We start from the raw sequence: 14,155 nt of genomic DNA on the forward strand, positions 1-14,155 counted from the left end.
TCTCTGCCTCCTGTGGACGCTTGTGAGGAGAACTTCCGGTGTACCTGAGCACTGATGACTGATGACTTTCACCTGTGCTCGGTGTGTGGAGGCGCACGCGGGAAGAGTGCTTTGAACTGCCGGACAGCACGTGGGAAAGTCTGAAATGTCTAGTCCGTGTCAGCCGGAAGCAAAGACAACTTAGCAGGAAAGGCTGGACGCCTCATTTAGGTAGTGAGGGACCGGGCCTTGACATGTCTTCATGAAGCGATTCACTGAGACTTTATTAAAACCTCCCGCTGTCTGAAGCGTCGGTCTGTCCTCGCCGGCCTGACGCTACACCCCCTCCTGCCCGAGATAAGTGAACCTAAAATACTTTAATGTTTAACGTTAGATGTTGTCTTGCTGTTACGTTTCTGTTGGTATGAATTAAGCATGTTTTAAAGTAGAGTTTGGTAAATTTGACACTCGGCTCGACGCTCATTTGGAGGCTGCGCTGGTGGCTGTGTGGCCCTCTGCCTCCCCCTGGTGGCCCTGACCATAAACTATATGTAAGAATATATGTATCTGCATCTTTATACAGTCTACTGTTTGCAGTGGTCCTTACTGATTGATGTTCATTATGCGGAGGGGAACCCTCAGGGCCTTCAACATATATGTATTTCAAATGTCATGTTCAATGTCTTTGATTTAATAGTGATTCTCATCTAACTGTAATTTTGCCCTCATTTTGTATGAAGTTTACTTAATAAATGAGAGGATTACTGTCCCGATGACATTTGAACAATAGTCATCCCATCAGATTTTTTGGGGCTGTTGTTGCTAGGCAGTGCAAAGGTTAGAGGTGGCTTGGTCATTGCTCAGGACTTCATCACTGCGAAAGAGCCATGGCCTTGTGTTTTTGTTTAGAAAGTAACACTTGAATGAATGATTTATAAAGGGAACCTCAAAAAATCAGCGCCCAGGGCCTTCCCGAAGGCCAAAGCTAACTTGATTGTAAATTAGCACATCATGTTCATCACTATGGCAGACAAGACTGGAATTGTGGCTTGCTTGAGAGGCGGGCTTTAGCGGAGTAGGAATTACTTATTAAAAATAAAAGACCAGTTTTGCTGGAGTTGCCTGCTTTTTTCAACTGGCATGTCATCTGCCTGGGCTAATGCTGGTTTTGTTGACCTTTCCAACCTAACTAAGTCAGCACATTGTCACCAAGATTCAGCTTCACATCTGCAAGATGCAGATGTGAGCTGTCTTCTGGGGACACCAGAGTGGCCCTACAGCTGGACGAGCATCACCAAAAAATGTTATTTAAGTAGGTGCTAACGGAGTACATGGCAATTATCTACCATTCAGTACAAGTTTGACAAGTCTCATAAAAACATATTCTGTCATCATTGTGTGGTGTTTGCTACCCTCTACTGGGTTTGACATGTGACATCTGCATATGACAGACACCTGCAGAAGTGGCAACCTCCCTGACTGTCTGCCGTTTACCCTTAGCAAAATTTTTCTTGTTATTGCTGTTTTTCGGGTGGGTCTGGCTAAATTTTGTCTGAGTTGAAGGTCCAGCTCTGTATATGATTTTTATACTGAGTTCTGTAAGTGTGCAGTGCTACTTCCTGTGCTTTGTGTGTTGTGAGCAGTGTTTCTCTTAAGTTAAGTGTGTGTGTGTGTGTGTGTGTGTGTGTGTGTGTGTGTGTGTGTGTGTGTGTGTAGGGCCGTAGGGTGAATTTCTATCCTCTTCTACTTTTTTATACTCTTGTGTGGAGAATATTCTCTTGCCTCTGACACAGGATTACAGTGGGTTAACAAAGTTGGTGACAGCTATATAACAAAGTATATCTTGTACAACTAAAGTTTATTATATATACAAAATACTTGACATTAAAAACTGAGAGTCCCAGACCTCATGACCATGGAATAACAGAAATGTAGCCTAATTTTTGCTTGGGTGCAGCACTGAAAGGGTAAATTATAAATACTGTATTTATTCTAGGTTATTTATAGTGTTGCTGCTAATGGGTCCCACATTATGCATGCTTACACTAATACATACAATACACAAGTTAGTTCATTGACATGAGGAGTGGCAACATGCGACCATGAGGAGGCTCCCCACTCAAATCCTGCTTTGGGCCCGTAAGTATCGATATATTTGGCTTTTATCCCTTCCTGTGTTTGCACCACCGTTTTGTTTTGATTCCTTCTTTTCCTGTGAAAAGTGCCCAGCCTACAGACACACACTCTCAGGTTGCAAAAGGCTGTAAAATAATGAGTACAATATCAAAAAAATAATTATGTATGGGTACCTAAGTACATTAATGCATAAATGAGTATGTGAGCTTAAATGAATAAAATAACTAAAAGAGTACAAGCATGAGTCTATGAGAATATTAAAGGAAAAACTGGAACATGTAACCAGAAATATATTGAATATAAATTAAAAATGACTTGTCTTAGCTCCCTTCATGAACAACATACAAAGAAAAATAAAGGCTTTTTTTTTAACCCTACCTAAGTCTTCACTCAGAGAGGAACCTCAGGGGTTAGTTGAGATGGTGAGGAGAGCTGAAAGCTTGGGGTTTATCCTTGACTCCTTTTCACCTCCCAAAGCTGGGTGTCTTTTTTTGGGGGGCGAAACACTGCTGCCATGTTTGTGGCACTACAAGCCAAGTGGTTTTTGGTGACAGCCACCATTTTTTCCAAAACCACACCCAAGTAGTTTGCATCATGATACAAAGCAAAAGTTACCCTTTGGGGCAGATGCCCGATCAGCAAAATAGGATGAGTAGGGATAAGATCGTGTTGGGAATTTAAAGAGTTGACTAGTGTGGCAGCTGCACTCTGTGTATGTAGATAAGATTTTAGAATGCATAAAATAACAATCAGATTTACTTGGCTGACATTTTTAAACTATAGCCCGCAGGCTCGGACTGGCCAAAGGGCAAACCTGGCAATTGCCACATTGTCTGACACACTTTGTAGGTCACACAGACTGCCACGATCAATATCAGACAAAAAAACTGCACTCAAACATTACGCTGTCATATTAACTGATAAAACACTTTCAACCAGGGCCAAATTTTGTTCCTAGTCCGATAGTTTGTAGTTTGTAAAACAGTTCAGTTCAATCAAACAGTCAACTTTCACTCCAAACCTTAAATCAGTCAACGGTTACAACAATTTTCCAAGGAACAAGGCAATTATCAGCACACACCTGACAACGTGTGGGAACCTGCTGCATTTTCATCTCCGCTCTAACACGTAAATTACTCTCTAATGTAATTGCCCATATTTTCACAGAGAAACCTTTCACTTGTGTTTTTTTATTTGCATGTTCACAGATGCAGTGATAATGCTGACTCAGGTGGTTGCTGTTTCTACAGAATACGTTTTTCCTGGGGACAAACTGCTTTTTGCATCAACAAAACAAAGACGCAATGGTTTCATATTTCAGTGAAATGGTATTCAGCTGTCCCCCATTCCTGAAGCATCGTTCCTCGCTGTTCACTTTACATGTCTTTGCTGTGGCCGTGTCTGGTTCGTATCAGGAAATGACAGCTCTCAGGTAACTGTTCAGTTAGCTAGCTTACTGTCTGTTTATGAAAACTCATTACTTCTTACCTGGGGGGGTTCCAGAAAGCAGGTTATGTTAAAACTCTGAACATGTTAACCCTGAGATGAGGGAAACTGTGTTATCTGTTTCAAAAAGAGATGTTTTCTAGAAGAAACACAGACTTTCTACCTGTCTCCTCCCACCTGAAGCAAGCTGTCAGACATGGATTGTCTGTATCTTCGCAATCCGATAGATATCAGATAGAAGCACAATTATTACGCAGTGCTTTATGTCAGGAGAGGATTTTCACCTCGATTGGATGTGCTCTCATTCCCATAAGAATATGTTAGAAAAGTACTGTTTTTCATTACACTTAATCAGTTATCTTAATAAAATTACACACATATCCAGTCTCACACACTGCCTTTCTGTTGCAACTCAAATGTTACTATTGAATTTTCATATACACATCATCACATTTTAGTCTATAAATGAGTGACTCCAATATATATAAAATAACATTTAGAAAATGAAATATAGAATGAATATATTAAAAAGTAAAATAAAACAAAACTCCAATAATGAATTGAATATAAAAAGCATCCAAAAAACTGAAATACCAACATGAAATAAAAGAAAGAAAACAAAATCAATAATCACATGTCAGTTAGCTGAATAAAAATACCATCCCCATATTCGTATGCACCATAATCTAATACACAATCATCATAATAATTCTCAGTCCCATGAAGAAAGTTAATATTGTGTTGACGGTGTGTGCTTTATATCAATATCAAATGTTCATTGACTCAGCAGGATATTTGGCGAGAGGACATATTTATGTTAAAACAGCATTCTGTTGGGGGTTTAAATTATTTCATGTTGAAATAGACACTGAATGAATATTTACTTTGTTTAACGTCAAATATGAATAAAACCAAAGTGAGGTCGGCCTACATTCATGGCTGAGGAAATTATGCCGTACCTTCCTGAATGATGTTTTTAGATTTCATTTTCAGTTGCTTCCATGTGTGTTTTCCCCCTGTGGGACTGCACCTAAATGAAAGTCTGAATTTATTCAATCCACCACTTTTTCACCTGTAGTGAAAAGTGCGGTTAAATCTTAAGTCAATGGACACGTGTCACACTTATGCATTGACACAGTCAGCGATTTTCTCGAATGCCACTTCTCTCTCCTTTGCTGCAGCTGTGTGACTTTCCTCTCTAAATATGGGCTCATATTCGCCATAGGCAGCATGAGGACCTCTAATTCCAGTGAGGCAAAGTAGCTTGATCTATTTTTCTCAGCAGTTACCATGGTGAATCGAAGTACCGGGGCTCCACTGATGATGGCTTTTTATTAAGGACATACATGCGCTAAACTCAAGGTGAATATACTCGGAGTTGACTGAACTCATTCAGATCAGCTGTTCTGTAACCGAAAACCCAGAGTTTCCCGTCTTGAAGTAAATCAACTCAGAGTTCAGGGTTAGGCTCAGTTTTTTTTAACCTCCTTTCTGGAATACCCCACTGATGCATGTCTACAAATGGTGCTATAGTCATGCAGTTGAGAAGTGAAGGCTAAAAATACAAAGTGATCATGATGATTAACCGATATTGAGTGACAGGCCACATATACTATTATAAGAGTCAAGCCGCAGGCCTTTTAAAATTGGTCCGAGGGCCAGACTTTGGACAATCCTGAGTCAGGGTTATATGGTCCCGAAACTGTCAATAGCCCACCAATACTGTAGGGCAGGTGCGGTGATAACAGCCGTCGTCTCCTGCCCCCACCCCAATTAAGTGGATCGGTCCATCGTGTGATGTCAGAAGCAGGAAATACATAAAACAAGACAGAAAAATCAGAGTAATTGGAATGTAAATACAAATAAAATGGATAAAGTTGCTAAAAACTGAAAGGTGAGGCAGAAAAAAAGGTAGGTAGATAGACAGACTTAATTGTCCACTCCAGTGGGAATTTGGCTTACTGATATGGGAACAGTGTTTTGGAATATGTTCAGACTGGTGAAGTGAACGACAAATTGTGAAATTGGTCCCAACAGGGCGTTTCAAACCATCAGTGAACGTCAGGATGATTTTGCTCAGCCATAAATACACACTCAATCACTCTGGTAATCAGACAAGACACCAAGCTGTTTGTGACACGTAAGTACTTTTTAAGCGATTACAAAAAGACTACATTTTATGTTTCTGATGCATATTAAAATAAACGAATCAGTATATATGTTGTCTGTTCTTAACCGTCTGGGATCATTATGGACATTTTTGTCCAAATGGATCATTTTTCACATTTGTTTTTGCAATCATTTTGGCTGTGTTGGTGCATATAATATGCTTTTTTGTAGGAAGTTTTTCATCTTGATACATTTTGAAATTCCAATTTAAATTTTTGTACTGGGTCTATAATACACTGTGAATAAATGTACTACCCTTTAAGGCCATTAAGGACAAAAATGTCCACTTCCAAAACCTTTCATAAAAATACTATTAAAAAAATGCTTTTCCCAAATTTTTTGGCTTGAATCTTTTTCAAAACTATCAAATGATTAAACATTGTTGGTATTTTAACCCTTTAAATGCCAGTTTGAATACATGAGGTCACTGCCATTTTTGACCAAAAAAACAAACAAAAAATGAGTTATTTTTAATATAATAAATGAGGGGAGGCTTAACTTCAGCGCAGATCAAAACTCTATCAAACATTTATTTATTTATTATAATTAAAAACCTGTTAAATCCATTGTGGACTGAAATGACATTTTCCAAAAACTGCTGTAAAAATATTTCAGAATAATATCTTTTTTCCTCAAATCTTCAGTCCTGATCAAAACTACCAAACATTCAATTACTTTCAGGATTTTAACCCTTTAACTGCCGGTTTGTTTACATGAGGTTACTGTTTTCAAATGAAAACAAATGGAAAAAAATGAAAACACACATTTATGAAACTCACAGCCATTACAGAATATAATGATGCATTCTGTAATGTCAGGATTTTATTTTGGAGGAAAGTAGTAAAATTTGTCATTTTTACATCTTAATCATTTTTCCCATCATAACCCTATGCATGAAATGCTTGTAATTTCTTGGTTTCTGCTGAATTTTGGAGCCCTGCCAGGCACCACAATAAATCTACGCAACTAATATGATGTAGGTGTGTTGGTACAGATGTCAAAGTGTGGTCTCAGCCAGGAAGTGTGTGCGTGTGTGTGTGTGTGTGTGTGTGTGTGAGTGTGTGTGTGTGTGTGTGTGTACTTGTACAGTGTGCAGAAATATTTTTACAATTTTCACCTTGCAATTTCACTTCCTCTCTCTCTCTCTTTCTCACACACGCATGCACACACATGTGCATGCACGCACACACACACGCATGCACGCACGCACGCAGGCACGCACACACATACACACACACACACACTCATCATAAGATATTATTCAATATACCCAACATGTTCTCACTCCCTACTCATCACATGGTGCCATTCTGTCAGGACTTGAGAGTCTACCTATGATGTTTTAGGTATCCTTCTGCGTCAGCTGTTCACCAGGAAGCTGTTACAGTGATGTCAACGAATGCACGTGGTGGGATGATGCAGCCTGTCACTGTGATGTCACAGCAGGCAGAAAGCAGCATGATCCTGATGTTTCCACAGTGCAGACTGTCACGGTGGTTGGGATGGGCTGGTTAGGTTTAGGCAAATGAGGCCAATGCTAAGGTGAAGAAAAAAACACATCCACAGGGGAAGCAATCTCCAAACTCACTCATGAAAGTCAGTTGTTTGTAGGCACCATCCACCTCCCCACCCATCCTATAAGCATGCTATCCTTCAGTATTTCTTTAGTATATTTGAACAGGACCGACTCTGTCCGGTCACGTTGTAAACTGACACCACCTGCGTGTGTTGAATGTGGACGTGCCTGATACCAGCATATGATAACAATGCCATCAGTTCTGAAAATAAATGGTAATTTGGTCATTTTGATCAGGACTGAAGTTGACTGAAGAGTCTAACCCCAAAATTGGGAAAAAATATTAATCTGTAATATTTTTACAGCTGTTTTTGGAAGTAGTCATTTTTGTCCCTGATATCTTTAATGCATCCTAAATTATAAGTCTGACTGCACAAAAAACTATGAATGCATCAAAATCAATGTTGTTGCTAATCTTTGATATCTTCAAAACTGTGATTTTTAAAAAGTCTCCCAGATGCCCCTTGATTGAAAGATTTAACCCCAAAAAGTGAAGAAAATATTAATCTTAACTATTTTTATAGCGGTTTTTGGAAGTGGACATTTTTGTCCTTAGTGGCTTTAACGAGTCCTAAATTTTAAATCTGACCCTGCACAAAAACTATAAATGCACAAGACAAGACTGTGATAAAAAAAAAAAAAGCCCCCAGCCTCCCCTCATTTATTGTCTTAAAAATAAGTCATTTTTGTTGTTGGTTTTTTTTTGTCAAAAATGGCAGTGACCTCATGTATTCAAACTGGCATTTAAAGGGTTTAAATACCAACAATGTTTAATCATTTGATAGTTTTGATTAGGACTGAAGTTGATTTAAAGATTCATTGGGAAAAGCATTTTTTTATATAATATTTTTATGAAAGGTTTTGGAAGTGGATATCTTTCTATCTGTCCTTAATGGCCTTCACTGTATTTTTTTAAAGTGCTCCCAGAGGGTTAATGTTAAGTGAACAATAGACTTTTTACATCTGCTTTGATACCAGGATCTGTGTTTGAGGGCAAAGGAATCCACAAATGATCACAATATTAAAATATTCTCTACAAATACTCTAAAATGCCCTTTGATGGATGATCCATTTTTAACAGTTGGGCGTGCGTGCGTGCGTGCGTGCGTGCGTGTGTGCGTAAGCTCGCTGTGTCTTGTTTAATTGGTATGTAGGCTGCAGGAGGTGCACATGCAGAATCTTGTTAGTAATGTTCTAAACTTAAACATTAACATAGATCAGAAGAACAAATGGCAGCATGTGATACTGGGATGTTTTAAGAAAAATCAGATGAGAAAAATACAACTCTTTCAACTTCCATTCAAAAATGTATTCAACTTTTAGCGACTCCTGAAAGTGGAGGGACACGTTATTTCTGTCTGTGTCGATCCTGCTGGTTGCGTGTCTAACTGTGTGACAATCCTGCGATTGTGAGGTGAACAGAGAATGCTAATGCTAAGTGATATTGCATAAATAATCAATACTGTGTGGCAGGCCACATATAATACATATTTTGTAAGACATGCTGCAGGCTGTTTAAAGTCTGTCTGTGGGCCACAATTGGACCCTGGGGCCAGAATTTGGACATGCCCAGTTTTATAGAATAACTTTATTGGGCATATTTAACTTGACTGTTCTGCTCTCTGACCTTTCATCTTTTTTTTAATGCAGATTAAACTATGGCAGAGCAACAAGCTATGATCTCTCACCTGGGTGAAGAACTGACAACAAAATGGACCTCTACAGTGATGGGTTCATTTAAAGACAACCCTGTCAAATGGGTTTTTTGGCATCATCCTTCTGTGCTTTGAGAAAATCATTGAGGCTGAGTTTTCATGCCCCTGCCAAGTTCCTATGACACGTCTTCTATCAGCTGCATATTTTATTTTTCCTGCAGTTGCAGTCTTTCTGCTCACGATGAAAATCAAAGGCTTCCACCGTAAGAGGGGTTCAAAGGAGAATGGAAGAATTGTGGCTTCCAGCATTGTCCCTGCCTTATTTTGGATCAACATTGTGCTTTGGGATGGCCAGAGCTTTGCCTGTGCAATGACACCCTGTTTAGGCAATTATGAAAAACAAGAAGATGATGACTCTCTGAAATGGTGCAAACCAGCCAACTCCACGCCATCAGAAGAGTTGGACTGTAAAAATAAGGCTAAAAATATGTTTAATCTGTCTAAGGTAAGGCACAATCTGATGTCACTCAAAGTACTGTGGTTTGTTTTGTATTTTTCAGGAAATGGTCTGAAAATATGACTTGACCTGTGGTCCATTAGTCTTTTTTCCTTAGGATAGTTCCAAACTAGGTGAAATGACCTGAAGTATCTCAGAGGCAGCCATGATAAGAGCTGGTCAAATTCACTAAATACCAGTGCTACCTTTATTATCTCATTTAGCATAGAATACACTATAATGTCCTTTATGAAAGCAAAGGAGATCGTGCCATCCCACAATTCCTTGTGGGAGCAATTAAAGTGACGCATCTTTTGGACATTTACAAAAACATGTAATGCCTGTCTTCATAAATTTAACATTTATTTTCATTGAGAAGACAACAGTATAAACAGCAATATATTAATAAGAGATATCAGATGTCATTGTAAATAAACGAAGTAAAGAAGAGGAGTCAGTAATGAAAGGGCAGAGTGTGAGCTCTGAAGAAGTTCAGCTGTTATGAGTAGTTGTATTCGTTTCTTAGGTTGTGACATGCATGTCTTGCTGCTTCTTAGCATTTCATGGTAATCCATGCTGTACTTATTGACATACAGCTGTAGTGCACTAATTTTATTCAGGAAAATTGCAATGCTGATAAGCAGCTTTAACTTGTTTGTCTTTTTCTGTTTTTCCTTTGGTCTCTGGTTTAGGGCATTGGAATGGGGCTGTTCATCGTGCTCGTTTTGGTTGTAGGAATGTATCTTCTCAGTCATGACGTCAAAGGAGAAGGGGAAGCGCCTGAGCCCACAATTAAACAGGACGTGGAGTTAGCTGACATCCTTCCCCAAGTCGCAAGTCCAGAAAGAGAGAAAAAAGAAAAAACAGACACAACTTCAGCAGTTTAGGAGACCAAAGGCTTTGGATTTGGTCTTAGAGTTATTACTGTAATGACCATTTATTAAAATAAAAAATGGATAAAGCTTATATTTTCATTAATCACATTGTCATATTGATAGAAGCAAGTCTAGCAATTAAATGACCTGTTTTGGTAAAATAAATTATTGTTTGATCTGTACCAAAATCTGCTACCAAAACATGTTGAATTCTTACTAAACCATCCGGGAGGCTACAGAATTCAGTAACCTGGAAGTGGAGAGGGGTATGTGCTATGTGTATATATTGTGTATATAAACAAGCTCTGCAGAGCAAGGATAACATCATGAGGCTTTTTACTAATGTCATTTTTATTATCGACAAAATATTGTACTTATATTTTGAACACTGTCCACTCTAACTTGAAAAATTGAAATGATATATAAATCATATTGTAAAGAAGATTAACCCTGGAATGGGTATTTATCAGTCCAGAAATTGTTTTTCACTGACTGTTGAAAAAAGCTTGAATTACAGCTCATTTTACCAATACTAAATTATGCAGATGTTGTATATCAGGCTGCAGCTAAAACCAGCCTTCTTCCTTTTTATGTACCTTATAATACACTTTGCAGATTTGTTCTTGGCTTTTCTTTTACAACTCATCATTGAACAATGTGTGAAAGTCTTAATTTGTCCTCGCCCATCATACCAAGACGGCAGTAATAGTTGCAGTTCAGTTTGAAACATATATGTATATTTCAGTCATCCTCAGTATTTAAACAGTTTATGGTGCCTTTCACCTCGAATTATTAATTGAAACAGACCCTTTTTCCTGTTCAGTCCCTAATCATGAGCTTAAAAAAAGCCTTTATGTTTAAAGCCTCTTCTGATTGGAATAATGTACCTGTACATATTTATCAGCTGTCACTGACACAATAATGTCTCTATAATTGTGTTTTAGAACTTTACATATTAACGTACCATTTCAAGCTCAGTCTGGAGTATGATCTCATGATTTTGTGTGTGTTATTACTTAACATTGATTTGTTTTTGGTGTTTGATTTTTGTCTCTTTTTTTTAAATCATTGCTGCCCTTTGTTTTTGTCATATTTGGCATTGTTTAATTATCCTGTTACTTTTGTTTTCTGTTAAATGTTATGTCTAATTGTGCTTATACTGAATTATTTTGTTGAGGACCCTAATAAAAATGATTTGATGCATCTCAAGGAGTTATTTCTAAAACAGAAAAAAAGATTCCCAGACACAAACTTAATATGAGAGAAAACAAGATGAATAGATTTTCATCAGTGTATGATGGTGTGAATCTTTCATTTATGATTTAAATAGAGGTCAGCCTTATTTTTTACATGCCGCCATAACACGAAATGCATTTTATTTTACCATTTCAACAACTTAACACGAGCAAATTCCTAATTAAAGCAAGAGCTGTAAAATTAATGCTTTATTGTATCTGTCTCATTTTGTATATTGCAAAAGAAGAAAAACTAAAGTAACCTGTACCTAGTCTTAAAAAATGTTGTGTGGTGCATTCACCATTTACTTTACACATCGGTCCTTCTGTGTGAGGACATAAAATGTCTAAAATGAAAAAAATCAAACATGAAATGACAAAATGTAACATGCAGGGTTTAACCTTTTCATGTAGGCTATGCTTTTACCAGATGATATTGAAATAAAAACATGCTAAATTACATTTGTCTTTTGTCTTTAATAATTGGAGGAATTGTTTCTAATTAATGCATTATTTTACATTTCAGTTTTCAGGAAATTCACATTTAGTTACTTAACAAGAAACCAGACAGCAGAATAATGCAAAAAGCTTTTAATCATATCAAGATAAGACTTGATCATCCACATTCATTTGTCATATAATAGTTTAGATAAACATTTCTTATCTCACTCTCCAAAACACTGAATTAAAGCAAGAGCTGATCCCATTAAACATGGTATCTGTCTCATTTTGTATATTGCAAAAGAACAAAAAGAAAAAGCTGCACGTTAATTCACTGCTTAACAGTATTGCCTCCATCTGTGGGTAGCGGATAAGGTGGTGACCACAACTCAAATTCCAGGAGAATTCATTGACTAAAACTGAAATGCCTTCCAGAAACTGTTCATGTGATCTTTGGGTCAATAATGGAAGTTAAGTGTTTAATTTAAGTCAGACCTGGAGAGACTTCAAGGAGAAAGAATCACAGAGGTTTGAGCTCCTACATGGACAGCTTCAAGTGCTAGTTTTGGATTACGGACTATATGAGATACTTATGTATAGTCAGTGTATTACATACAGTAGATCGGCATGCTCCCAGTTTGCAGAGATAGACAGGGAGCGTACCCCACAGCTCAACACAGCTACCACAACCAAAATGTATTTTAGCTACCTTAAAAAGGGCCTACCTAAAAAGCCAGTATCAGTCTAAGTGGATGCTATATTTAGAGGATTTTAACTGCTTTACCTCGCCTTGATCAAGTTCAGGGACTTAAATCTGATCTATTCTGATTTTTGAATCCGACAAATAAATTTCAAGAAGGGTATTAGGTCATCAGTGGGAACTTGAATGACTGTCCTTTCTCAGTTTATGACCCTCTACATTCCTTAGCGAAAATCAGAAGAACATAAAGGGACACTGCAGAGTTCACATTCTCTGTCCGTGTCTGTTTGGCTCGGTCCAACAGTATCCATACAGGATTTTTCGTAATGCTGTCAACTGGAGCAGCATCCCACACAAAGTTGTTGGGTTGATGTTTGATAAATCATGAATTTCATGCATCAAACCAGTTTCATTTTCCATGTCATTCACATTTAACTGTTTCCCCAACAAAAATAATTCTCCAAAGTAACCTTACAATTGAAATGCAGATGATTGTTACAAGCAACAACAAAGCAACAATGACATCAACAGAGCTGTAAACAAACCAGGACATTTTGTTGGACTGGGCCTGCAGGTGACGGGCTCCTCTATGTATATGATGACATATTCTATCCAAAACACTGCCAGGTCCAGTGGTTTCATGGGCTGATCTCTGTGCAGCCGTTAGAGCGTCTGCATGATTTCCCTGTAAGAAGAGCTGATACCAGAGCATCTGCAAAGATGCATTGGTTGAGTTATTTTTATTTTTCAAGTATTTATTAATCAACATTTAAATGTTGATTAATAAATACTTGTGAATGTAACACTTTCTAATGAGCCATCAGAGTTCTAAATGTTGATAAGGTAGTTGTCAGAAGGTAAGTGTTCTGCTGAAACAGAATAACAAGATTTTTCACAACCTGACAAAAATCTGACAAAAATCAAGCAAAAAAAAAAAAGGAACTCCACTACTTTATTCATTAATAACGTAGTGGAGTTCCTTTTTTGATTTTTATTCTTTAAATTAAAAATAGACCTCTGGTGTCATGGGCAGTGTGATGAGGAAATGAGGAGGAGGGTCTCTGCCTCCTGTGGACGCTTGTGAGGAGAACTTCCGGTGTACCTGAGCACTGATGACTGATGACTTTCACCTGTGCTCGGTGTGTGGAGGCACACGCGGGAAGAGTGCTTTGAACTGCCGGACAGCACGTGGGAAAGTCTGAAATGTCTAGTCCGTGTCAGCCGGAAGCGAAGGAGGGGAGCCGTTCCTGAGTTATATGGGAAGGCTGGACGCCTCCTTTAGGTAATGAGGGGCCGGAAAGTATTTTCAATACGTGGCTTTGCCTGTCTTCATGAAGCGGTTCACTGACACCTCAGACAAACCACACGCCACCTGAAGCTTCGGTCTGTCCTCGCCGGCCTGTCGCTGACATCCCGCCTGCAGACGCCTCCTGACACTTCACCCCCT

General features: G+C 38.3%; 1 long non-coding RNA gene across 2 annotated transcripts; it reads left to right on the top strand.

The window, feature by feature from the left end:
- LOC121949722 (uncharacterized) lies at positions 1–10,500 on the top strand. 2 transcript variants are annotated; one of them, XR_015777064.1, is made up of 4 exons: positions 1–3,547; positions 5,599–5,701; positions 8,957–9,466; positions 10,150–10,500. It is a non-coding gene; the product is annotated as an uncharacterized LOC121949722 (long non-coding RNA). The 2 variants fall into 2 exon arrangements; XR_006106290.2 differs by having other exon boundaries at positions 1–5,701.
- The last annotated feature ends 3,655 nt before the right edge of the window (positions 10,501–14,155 follow it).

This window comes from Plectropomus leopardus, chromosome 7 (assembly GCF_026936395.1).
Source record: "Plectropomus leopardus strain MGB_pleo_1.0 chromosome 7, ASM2693639v1, whole genome shotgun sequence".
Taxonomy (NCBI): domain Eukaryota; kingdom Metazoa; phylum Chordata; class Actinopteri; order Perciformes; family Serranidae; genus Plectropomus; species Plectropomus leopardus.